We start from the raw sequence: 11791 nt of genomic DNA on the forward strand, positions 1-11791 counted from the left end.
GCATTATGAGGTGAAGTTTATAATATTTAAGAAGTAAATGATGTGGCTAAAATTCAAAAGGCTGACAACACCAAACGTTCTGGAGCATTTGGAGAACCAGGACTCTACTACATCGATGATGGAAGTATAAAATGGTATATCCTTTTTGAAAAACTGCTTGACAGTTTCTTACAGGTTAAACTTATATTTACCCTGTGACCCATAAATTGCAGTTCTAAGTATTTACCAAAGAGAAATAAAAACATACCTCCAAGAAAGTCATGACAACAGTGTTCATAGAAGCTTTATTAATAATGGCAAAAATAAACAAAACAAACAGAATAATCCAAATAACTATCATCAATGTGATGGAGGAATAACTTGTGGTATAGTCATAGAATAGGATATTATTCAGTAATAAAATGAATAACTACTGGTTTATACAACAACATAAACAACTGTCAAAAACATTTTGTGAGTGGAAGAAGCCAGCCATATGAGAGTAGATATCATATGATTCTATTTAAATGAAATTCTAGAACAAATATAACTAATTTTTTATGACACAAATCAGAATGGCAGTTTCTTGGGAGCAGGAATTGACTAGGAAGGGAAATTGAAACATTTCTGGAGTAATGAAAATGTATGTTATTTTAAGAGAGGTTGACTCCATGGGATGTATGCATTTGACAGATTTACCCGAGAGTGCGTTTAATAATCTGTAGTTTTATTGTATGCAAATTTTATCCCAATTTTTAAAAACTGTACTTGCCTTGAGAAAAAGTAAGTCAGATATTATCCTTTGGTTCCAAATTCTCAAATGTCTTTCCATCTCAAAGCCAAAGCCTAACTTCTTACAATAGTCTCAAGGCCCTACACATTCTGCTTCCCCACTGAACCTCATCTTCTCCCTATTGCTCACTCTGCAGTTGCAGTGGCTTTTGCTTAGATTCTTGAACATCCAAGCATGTTTCTGGCACTCTCCCAAAGCCTTTACCCTGCTCTGTTTCTCTTGATAGTACTTGTCACCTTTGGACATAGATTAATTATTTGTTTATAATTAATATTTCACAAAGTAAGTGTAAGGTATTTTAGTTTGTTCATATATAAATCTCCAGAGACTAGGGTAATGCCTGGTGCAGAATAGCTGCTCAACAAATTTAAAAAATTTCTGGTGATGAAAATGTATTTTATCTTAACAGAGGTGTTGATTACATGGGATGTATTCATTTGTTGAATGAAAAATTTACATGAATTTTACATTTTCCATGAAAAAGATGTTGTGTTTTCTTTATTCTCAAAGGGCCCTTTTAGTTCAAGAGGTCTAACGTAAATTGTATTACTGAGTGGACTTCTGTCTATATAAAACTATGTGTCTATGGCTAATTGTATTACTGAGTGGACTTCTGTCTATATAAAACTATGTGTCTATGGCTAAGGCTCCCAAATTCCCTGTGTTTTTACCAGGGGGAGTTTAATTGTGTTAGGGTAAGGAACACCAAGGAGATAAAATATTTAATGTCCCAAGGGGTTATATGGGAAGAAGAGGGTCGGAATATATTGGCACTAATTGACAACTTTAGGAAGTAAACTTTACATTATAAAAATGGAAGGCAAGTTAGCATACCTTTACCTGGATGGAAAAAGAACTCACCTTGAATCAAGGTAGTCAGAGTGCATCTAATCAGTCCCCAAACAATAGCTGGAATTACTTCAAGAAAAATTCTGCTTGCTTTATAGTGATGATTTCTTCATATTGTCTCCTAATCATGTCTTAAGAAAAAGAAAATGCCATGTTCTCTAAGAGAAAGGCCCTTTTATACAGAAAGAAAGAGAGAGGATAGACAGCCACTACATGGAAAGTCAGGTACTCAAGCCTTTGGTGAAAATAGGAGTGTTTACCAAGGCAGTAACCAACCCCAAAGTGACCATGATATCTTCCAATTTCATGAGAAAAAGGCTTCATTTAGACTTTTCAAGTGGAATAAATGGCATCTCGAGCCTTTGCATCATTGCACAAATAATGAGAATTGACTCTGGCCATGGTAACCAGGAAAAATATTTATTGGAGGAATAATGGATGGCTCTCAAATCAACATGAAAACTGAAGACGCCAATTCATAAAGTGGATAGGAATCAAGGAAGGTCACGCAATCCAAAACAGTTGAGATCACAGCACTGAAACAGTCTGGTCAAAATGTCACCAGCTGTGGGCTGGGCGCGGTGGCTCACGCCTGTAATCCCAGCACTTTGGGAGGCCGAGGCGGGCAGATCACAAGGTCAGAAGATTGAGACCATCCTGGTTAACATGGTGAAACCCCGTCTCTACTAAAAATACAAAAAATTAGCCAGGCATGGTGGCGGGCGCCTGTAGTCCCAGCTACTCGGGAGGCTGAGGCAGGAGAATGGCGTGAACTGGAGAGGCGGAGCTTGCAGTGAGCCGGATCTTGCAGTGAGCCGGAGCTTGCAGTGAGCCGAGATCGCGCCACTGCACTCCAGCCTGGGCGACAGAGCGAGACTCCTTCTCGGGGGTGGGAAAAAAATTCACCAGCTCTGGACACGTGTTTTTGCTTTCCCTGTCACCACAGCCACCCTAGACTCTAGTGAACCCCACTTCAGGACTCTCAGCAGTGCTGCCTTTACTATCATAAACAGCTCCCCACCTACCCCTCAGGCTTTGCATCACTCTCTCAGTTTGCAAAGTCCTGGGTGAGATCCTGAATACGACTGACCAAGGGTGGGCCACATGTACATACTGAGGTCAGGGGGAAGGAAAAGGAAATACCTGCTTTCCTTATCTTCCTAGTGGAAAACAGGGTCCTGCTATCTCACCTGTTTGGGGATTCTTCCCAAATAAGAATATTCAGATTCTAGATGGTCAGGTCTATTATAGTCTGTCCCTTTGACTGCTTTACCTCCTCATAAATACTTTCTCCTAAACTTGCACTTCCAAAAATATTTCTATACTGTATAGGTAGCCTGTCTCATGCAACCAAAAACATCCTCACTCTTTCCTCAAACAGAGAAAATACAAAGTTCTTTTTCACTCCATTGAGTTTCAGCCCAAATTCTCTGGCCATTGCCCATTCTTTCTGATACAATCTCATCTTTAATTTCTAAAACTGAAAACTACATGGTAAGTATAGCCACCACCAACACGTTCTATACACAGTAGGCATTTCTACAGTTAGACATATGACCATAGCTAGTATTTTCAGCTTTTCCCTTATGCCATTCCATGTCTCTCTGCCTCAGCTAGTTAGCACCCAGTAGGGAAACCAGTTAGCACCCAGTAGGGAAAATATTCAGCCTTTAGAAATCTGAGCACTTGTTGTTGCTGCTTGTATAAACTTGCAATAGTCTTTTGTTCACATTTACCACTCAAAATAATGGTACAAGAGGTGTACTATGGTCCTTCCTTTCCTTCTTTTTAGTAGTCATGATCCGTCAACCCAGCAAAACTCCACCTTCCTCTTTTTATTATTTTCCAGCAGCATGAGAACCTTTGAATGTCCAAGTGGTTATTCCAGCATCCAGTTTTATAGAAGTATTACAATATCACTCAGTGGAAGCAATTCTCCTTTGGACACTAAAATAACTTAATCAAAAGAGCCCTGGGACAGAATGCAAATTTCTTTTTTTTTTTTTTTTTGAGACAGAGTTTCACTCTTGTCGCCCAGGCTGGAGTGCAGTGGCGCGATCTCGGCTAACTGCAAACTCTGCCTCCCGGGTTCAAGCGATTCTCCTGCCTCAGCCTCCCAAGTAGCTGGAATTACAGGCGCCTGCAACCACACCCAGCTAATTTTTGTATTTTTGGTAGAGACGGGGTTTCACCATGTTGGCCAGTCTGGTCTTGAACTCCTGGCCTCAGGTGATGCTCCCACCTCGGCCTCTCAAAGTGCTGGGATTACAGGTGTGAGCCACCACACCCGGCCCAGGATGCAAAATTTTAATAGTGGATAATTAGATATAATTTTGACTGGTGGCCTTATATTTTTTTCCCAAGGCTTCTCAATCTGTGTATCCCAGAATAGGAAGAAAGAGTGCCATTTATTCACAGCTAAATGAAAGTAAATGCTTTATCCTAAAGAACAGCACCTAAATGTGCAAGATGTTGTCTGCCAGCTGGCAGCCAGGGGTACCATATCTAAGTCTTCAATAGACCATTCTGTTTTTCCATAAGGTCATTTGCTTCTGGCTAGACCAGTAAATTCTATGGTAATTAGCCCATTGTCTTATTTCTTTCTCAGTAAAGTAAGTTCCTTACTCATAAAGGATCTACTTACAATTTTAATTTTATTATGGGTCAGCTTGTTTAAATTATTTCAAAAGTTTATTTGCATGACATTACCCTTATATTATGAGTCACCTTCAATTTTATTTCAAGAATTTGGAAAATAAATGTCAAGAAAATAATATGATTATAAAACATAAGAATGTAGAATGAGACTTCCATTGTGATGTTTACGAATTTGAGTTCTTAAACATGATGAAAGTGTTAGTAGAAGCACAGTAGAGCAGTGATGGTAAACTTATATATAGAATAGCTATCTATTCCAGTGAGGGTAATTTCTGCCCCTACCACGGTGGAAGGGTTCAATATAATCGGCTTCTACCAGGTAGTTGATTGGAACTCTTTGATACAGTGTCATGCTGGTTGTCAGACCTGGCTGCTACTCCTGATCAATTAGGAATTCAGCTGAGTCACTAGGCAGGTCACCATGATGAGAGAAAGTCCTTGTCATTAGGCTCCTGGATAGCCTTCATCCCTGCCACCATGGCTGCTCTGGAGTCCATTGGTCTAGCACCAGGGAAAGATTCTGATGGACATCTCTAGGAACAACAACAAAAAATCATTTTTTCATCTTAATTATTTAAAGTTTTCCCCACAGTGGGAACCTTTGGGGGATCATGCAGATGAAGCACAAATATTCTCATACATTGGGTTCATTCTTCCCTAATCTTCCCCATCACCAATTCTCCAATATTATTCCTTCCAAGCCTCTGACTGTCTGGCCAAACCATTAGCCACTGTCCAGGAATTGGATCTAGATCATTGTCTTAGGCAATCTTTCCTGGATAATTAGATGTACCACTAAACATCTGTTCCCAGGAGAACTTAATATCCTCAATTGTGCTTTGGGACCACCCTTGAGTGTTGTTAATGCACTACAGCAATTTACAACCAAGAAAATTAGCAGGCTCATTGCCATATGCTAGAGAGGCGAATCTGCCTAGCCACAGGGAGAACACTGAATCTCTCCAGGACCCAGCAGGGAGTGGGACTAGGAGGGGGCCTGGGTGTTGCATGGGCCTGGGATTCCTATAACTGCATTTGAAGGAAGCCTGGTCTGGCTACCAGTGTTGTGGCTCACATTCCCTTTGGTTCTGCTGTGCTCCACTGTCACTGGAAAACCCCATCAAGCTGCCAACACACTTGGGAGGTGTACCCACCACTCCTCATCCCAGGTCTACCCTCCAATACAAACAGAGGTTGTCAGAATACATCCTGCCTCTGTGGTGGGCAGAAATCTGGAGAAATTCAGAGGAAAATAATGCTTTGGAAATGGTTTTATTTCTGAGAACTTTAATTTCCAAAACTCCCCCCAGTAACCACATTTTCTTGGAGTTCAAGATCAGAGATAGACTACCCTGGTGGCCTTTTAACCTGAATTAACCCACTAGCCCAGTTGGTGCCCCCACCTTGTTTAACTCTGTGATGTAGCTTATAAAAAGATGTGGCCTCTAGTCTGTCAAATACTGCACATTCCACAGTTCTTGCGCAGGCCACTTCCTTCCCTATGGAGTCACCGCCTGACTTTTCCAAAGCTGATATTAATATCACAGACCATTATAATATAGTTATTTTCATGGAAGGCAGGGAGGAAGTCACGTGGCATTAATTGGTCCCACGGGGTCCTGAAAGTCTCCATTTAGCATGTTGTTTTTACTCACATAAGGAGCAATGAAGTGGAAACAGTGAGGAAGTCACTGTGATTGTATTAAATGAGTATTTTTTCTAGAACTTGTTTGCTTAATGAGTCATTATTTCTTTTTTAATTGTATGAACACAGGTAGGTGCTAGGTCAAAGGTACACGTGCATCTTCTTAAATGCACACACACAGACACACACAAACACGTATCTCTAGGCCACTGTGAGTTTGCCTTATTTTAACCTCTATTGTGATGTCAATTTATTGAAGGGCTGGGGCACAGAGAAGCTAACGAAGGTTCTATGAGTTTTTGTAGTTTAGGAAAAAGGTATCAAAAGCTCCTGGTTATAAAAAGATATAGATGGCATCCTCTTCAAATTACTAAACCAAGTGAGTTTTGTATCAAAATGTTGATATCACCACAATTCACTACTTCGTGTTTGCTTCATAAATTTTACTTTTAAAAAGCTCATCACATACATCATTTTTGACCTTGATAATGGGGCTTTGAGGTAGGCTGGGTCCGAATTATTATTCTATTTCTCAAACTAAGAATTGATGTCAGAGAGGTGCATTTACTTTTTAATGATCATGTGACTAATAAGTGGTGGTCTGAAAAACCCAAGGGGACCAAGAAATGAAGGTGTGACTCCAAAGAGAACTTGCCATGGCATAGAGGACTTCATAAGGTGTATAAGTGGACATAGCAAATCTTAGTGAGCCTGGGCTGCTATAAAGTTCTGCAAGCCCTCTTCCCCTACCCCCTCCCAACCCCCCCAGGTAACTGCATGCACTAACTCTGTGTTCTTAGGAATGTCTTCACCAACGGTAGTGATGAAATTCTATTTTCCCATCAACAATTCACATGAAAATGGACATGAAAGCAGGTTGATGATGAGAAGCCTTCTTGAAACATTTTCCATTTGAAGGTGCTGACATTAGGATACTTCTTAGGTTTCTTTGGCATAAAAAATAATTCTTTTGACAAAAACGTGCCAGAAAAAACAACTACTAAATATTCTTCAAACTGGTAGGGGTCATGGAAAGTGAATTCTACTTCTCTTGAAGATTCTGAAATAAGAAAAATAAGATTCTGATAAGAAAAAATATGTATAATTTTTCCCAATCAGGGAGAACTTTAGTGTGGTTCACCCTGAAGGCTGGATATTAATGTAAACAAACTTTCATAATTTTTTTTACACTACCAATAAAATTTCATTCTCATGGTCAATAGGTCATTCAGGCAGGTAATAAACAAGTGTATGTTGGCTTAATTTACTTAAATCAAGTAAGTAAATTAAGTGTTGACTTAATTTAGATCAAAGCACTAAAATACTTTTTTTTTTTTTTAGATGGAGTCTTGCTCCATCACCCAGGCTGGAGCGCAATGGCGTGATCTTGGCTCACTGCAACCTCCACTTCCCAGGTTCAAATAATTCTCCTGCCTCAGCCTCCCAAGTAGCTGGGATTACAGGTGCCCACCACCACGCCCAGCTAATTTTTATATATCTATTTTTTTATTATAGATGGGGCTTCGCCATGCTGGCCAGGCTAGTCTCAAACTCCTGACTTCAGGTGATCCACCCGCCTCAGCCTCCCAAAGTGTCGGGATTACAGGCATGAGCCACTGCACACAGCCTAAAATACTATTTAATTCACAAATGATCCATTCACTTCAGAACAAACAAATAAATGAAAATAGCTCCATAACCACAGATGTGACAACTCCTCCTGGGGCACTGTCACCCAATCTTTACTCAAATGAATGCATGCATTCCCACCAGAATACAGGATGTGGGGACGCGTGGCTCCATTCACATTAGTGCCATTCTCAGAAGCATGACTAGGTGGGTGGCTCCTACAGATGACGTTTAACTGCCTTCATCTTCACAGAGGACAGCAATCACCTCATTGAGCTTTAGAGCTTACAGAGGCTAAAAACCACTCTACGGAGGAAATCCAGGATTTCCAGTGGTACTACAGGAGATGAAGCTGTACACAGGCTACTGAGGACTGAAGGACAACTTACTTAGGATTCGGAATGACTACCCAGCTTGTGAGTGGACTAAGGCCTTTGATTCTCCTGCTTCTTCTCCTCCCTCCTTGATCTTTTAATTGCTCATAAAAACTCTATGAGGTCAGCAGAGCAAGATGCAAAGAATGTGTCCAAATAGTCCATTTGGTTTCTTTTGAGTGAATCGAGTTAAAGTGTTTTAAGAGAAGATCAAATCTATTGGCTAACAAGAGGACCGGAGGTCACGTGTGGATTTTGATTGTCCATACCATGCGTGTCCAAACCAGAATGAGACTCACAGAAGCAGAGAATAAGGAGCTATGAGAGAAGGAATAGAATTATTTTTCTGCTTTACACAGTTGAGAGATGCAGAAACCGACGCCCAGAGAGCATAACGGACTTGGTCAACGTCACAGAACTTGTTTAAAGTAGGATAAAGAAGCACGAAGTCATTTAATATTTGATAACTAGCATCAAGTATGTTATATTGAACATATATATTTATATTAAATAATAAAAAGTTTCATCTAAGGCTCTGTTTTTAAATAACAGTTGTTTTCCATTATAGATCTGCAAAGACAATTTTATAAGTCATCTGTTAATAACATGTTATTTCAAAGCAAACTATCCATCAGGCAATCATAAAGTATGCTAGGAGGTGGCATGCCTTTTGTTTCACAGAAGAAAACAGAGTGAGATATATTTGATGACTGAAGCATAGAAGTTCCTTTGAGCCATTAGCCAACCTGCTACTGTTCCTGCAAAGAGATCTTAAAGGACTGCACAAAGTGAACACAACTGTTCCTCCTGGGAGGTAGAAAGCAGGAGGGAACAGGCAGGGAAATATGAAAAATAAATCTTTCCATCCCCTCATTTGCTTGTCACTGTACACACTCTCATAAGACATAAGACACACTCTTATGTCTGGAAGGTGTGATTTTAAATTTTACACAACCTGAAAGAAGGAAAGGTTCTCTGTCGACACTGGAGAGGTAATAGGGCTTGGCATGGGGAGAGATGAAATTCGAGTTACACTTGGGACAACTTTAATTTCAATTTATAATAAAACTCTATTACAAGGCTATACTACAGATAGTCAGTAGAAGACTCAACTCAAGAGCAGAGAGGGCTCTGGAGAAATGTAGTAGACATGGAAAATGACTTTTGCATGGGAGAAAGAATACAGAGAAGAGGAAAAAATAAAGCCTCCAGCAGTAAACCAGGTCTTCCCTGACCCTCAGAAAAATCAAGAAAGGAATATTAACAGTACTGTGGATTGAAGAAAAGCCAAATAAACCTTCCACAATAATAGCTTGTCTTATAGATTTGCAAAAAGTAATCACTGGAGAAAATGACAGGGCCAGCATAATTCCAGAGGAAAGTGAAATAAGAAAGACACCTTTCATTTTCTCTATGGGGACAGAAAATATGTGGTGGCAATGTAGGGTTGTCTCAGAAATCTTATTGGCCACATTTATTCCTCTCATTAAATGTTGATACGTGTGACACATAATATGTTCTGTTAATTAAGCCTCTTAACATAACTTCGTGGACTTCAGAAGTTTGTAGGACTCAGGGGAAGAAGATTCTACAACCCAGCAAACTTCCAAGAAAGCAATTACCCAGAAGAGTTTATCCAAGTGTGCGTGGCTGACAAAGCTGCCTCACCATTTCAGAACAGGTAAGAAACTTCGGATTGGTGTTCTATTGTTTCTGTTTTCCCTTTCTTCTCCTTGCCCCATGTTGCTTTTTGGTAAATTGTGAAGGTAGTGGGAAAGTCAGTAAGTGTGGAGGGACATTAAAGAAGTAAGAAGATACTGGGAAAGGAGTCAGGAGGGAAGAAGGCAGTTTACTCTTGTGAGATAAAGCCTCTGGGATTGACGAGCTCACAGCTCGTGGGAAGCTGCTCTCGGTTTATCACATCCAGGAAAAGTGCTCATAAGAAAGAACAAGTAACGGTTCCAGTTTCCTTCGGTCTTAATATAGAAAGACCCAAAAGGTCCAGAACAATTTTAGAAAGAGAGCCACAGGGTGGGGAGGGAAAAGTATTGTGCACCTCTGAGGAAATGAGGGGGAAGACTAACAATATTGTTTTAACATGGCTGCGACAATCTTTTTGGGCTCTAAGCACTGATCAACTGCATCCTTCTGACCTTGAGACATTTATTGTTAAATTTTCTAAAGAAAAAAAAAATCTGCTTTGGAAATAACTCCAGGGGTTATTCTATTCCACAACAAACTATTTAAGGCTAAGCTATTAGTACTTTGATGCATTTGTGTCATTTAGAGAGATGAATAGGCAAAATCACAAGTCTCGTTTCCCTTCTCACTGAGTCATTATATAATTAAAGCGATCAAAGAAAGACAATCTGTCTTGACTTTATAGAAAATTTATTTTGCAAATACTCTAACAAATATAATTTTGGAAAAATCATCTGAAATCAATAAAAAAACCCTCCAAATATAGTTTTCCTTCCATTCAGTCATTTTCCTTTTCATCATAGGATTTTGAGGATGACCTAAATCTCATGTAAAATTGGGTATGTTGTTACATATGCACAATATGTTTATTAGGTCTTAAACCCAATAGCCCCTAGCATTATTAATATTATTTCTCTTTCTCCTTCTCCTTCTCCTTCTTCTTCTTCCTTATACTTTAAGTTCTGGCATCCATGTGCAGAATGTACAGGTTTGTTACAAAGGTATACGTGTGCCACAGTGGTTTGCTGCAGCCATCAACCCGTCATCATTAGGTATTTCTCGTAATGCTATCCCTCCCCCTGCCCCCAGTGTGTGATGTTCCTCTCCCTGTGCCCATATGTTCGCATTGTTCAACTCCCATTTATGAGTGAGAAAATGCAGTGTTTGGTTTTCTGTTCCTGTGTTAGTTTGCTGAGAATGATGGTTTCCAGCTTCATCCATATCCCTGCAAAGGACATGAACTCATTCTTTTTTATGGCTGCATAGTATTCCATGGTATCTATGTGCCACATTTTCTTTATCCAGTCTATTATTGATGGGCATTTGGGTTGGTTCCCAGTCTTTGCTATTGTGAAGAGTGCTACAATAAACATACATGTGCATGTATCTTTATAGTAGAATCATTTATAATCCTTTGGGTATATACCCAGTAATGGGATGGCTGGGTCAAATGGTATTTCTAGTTCTAGATCCTTGAGGAATCACCACACTGTCTTCCACAATGGTCCAACTAATTTACACCCCTACCAACAGTGTAGAAGTGTTCCTGTTTCTCCACATCCTCTCCAGCATCTGTTGTTTCCTGGCTTTTTAATGATCGCCACTCTAACTGGTATGAAATGGTATCTCATTGTGGTTTTGATTTGCATTTCTCTAATGACCAGTGATGATGTGCTTTTTTTCACATTTGTTTGTCCCATTAATGTCTTCTTTTGAAAAGCATCTGTTTATATCTTTTGCCCAGTTTTTGATGGAGTTGTTTGGGTTTTTCTTGTAAATTTGTTTAAGTTCCTCGTAGATTTAGCATATTAGTCCCTTGTCAGATGGATAGATTGCAAATTTTTCTCCCATTCTGTAGGTTGCCTATTCACTCTGATGGTAGTTTCTTTTGCGTGCAGAAGCTCTTTAGTTTGATTAGACCATTAGTCCATTTTGGCTTTTATTGCAATTGCGGTTGGTGTTTTAGACATGAAGTCTTTGCCCATGCCTATATCCTGAATGGTATTGCCTAGGTTTTCTTCCAGGGTTTTTATGGTTCTAGGTCTTACATTTAAATCTTTAATCCATCTTGAGTTAAATTTTGTATAAGGTGTAAGGAAGGGGTCCAGTTTCAGTTTTCTGCATGTGGCTAGCCAGTTTTCCCAACACCATTTATTAAATAGG

This window comes from Pan paniscus, chromosome 1 (assembly GCF_029289425.2).
Source record: "Pan paniscus chromosome 1, NHGRI_mPanPan1-v2.0_pri, whole genome shotgun sequence".
In the NCBI taxonomy this organism is placed as follows: Eukaryota; Metazoa; Chordata; class Mammalia; order Primates; family Hominidae; genus Pan; species Pan paniscus.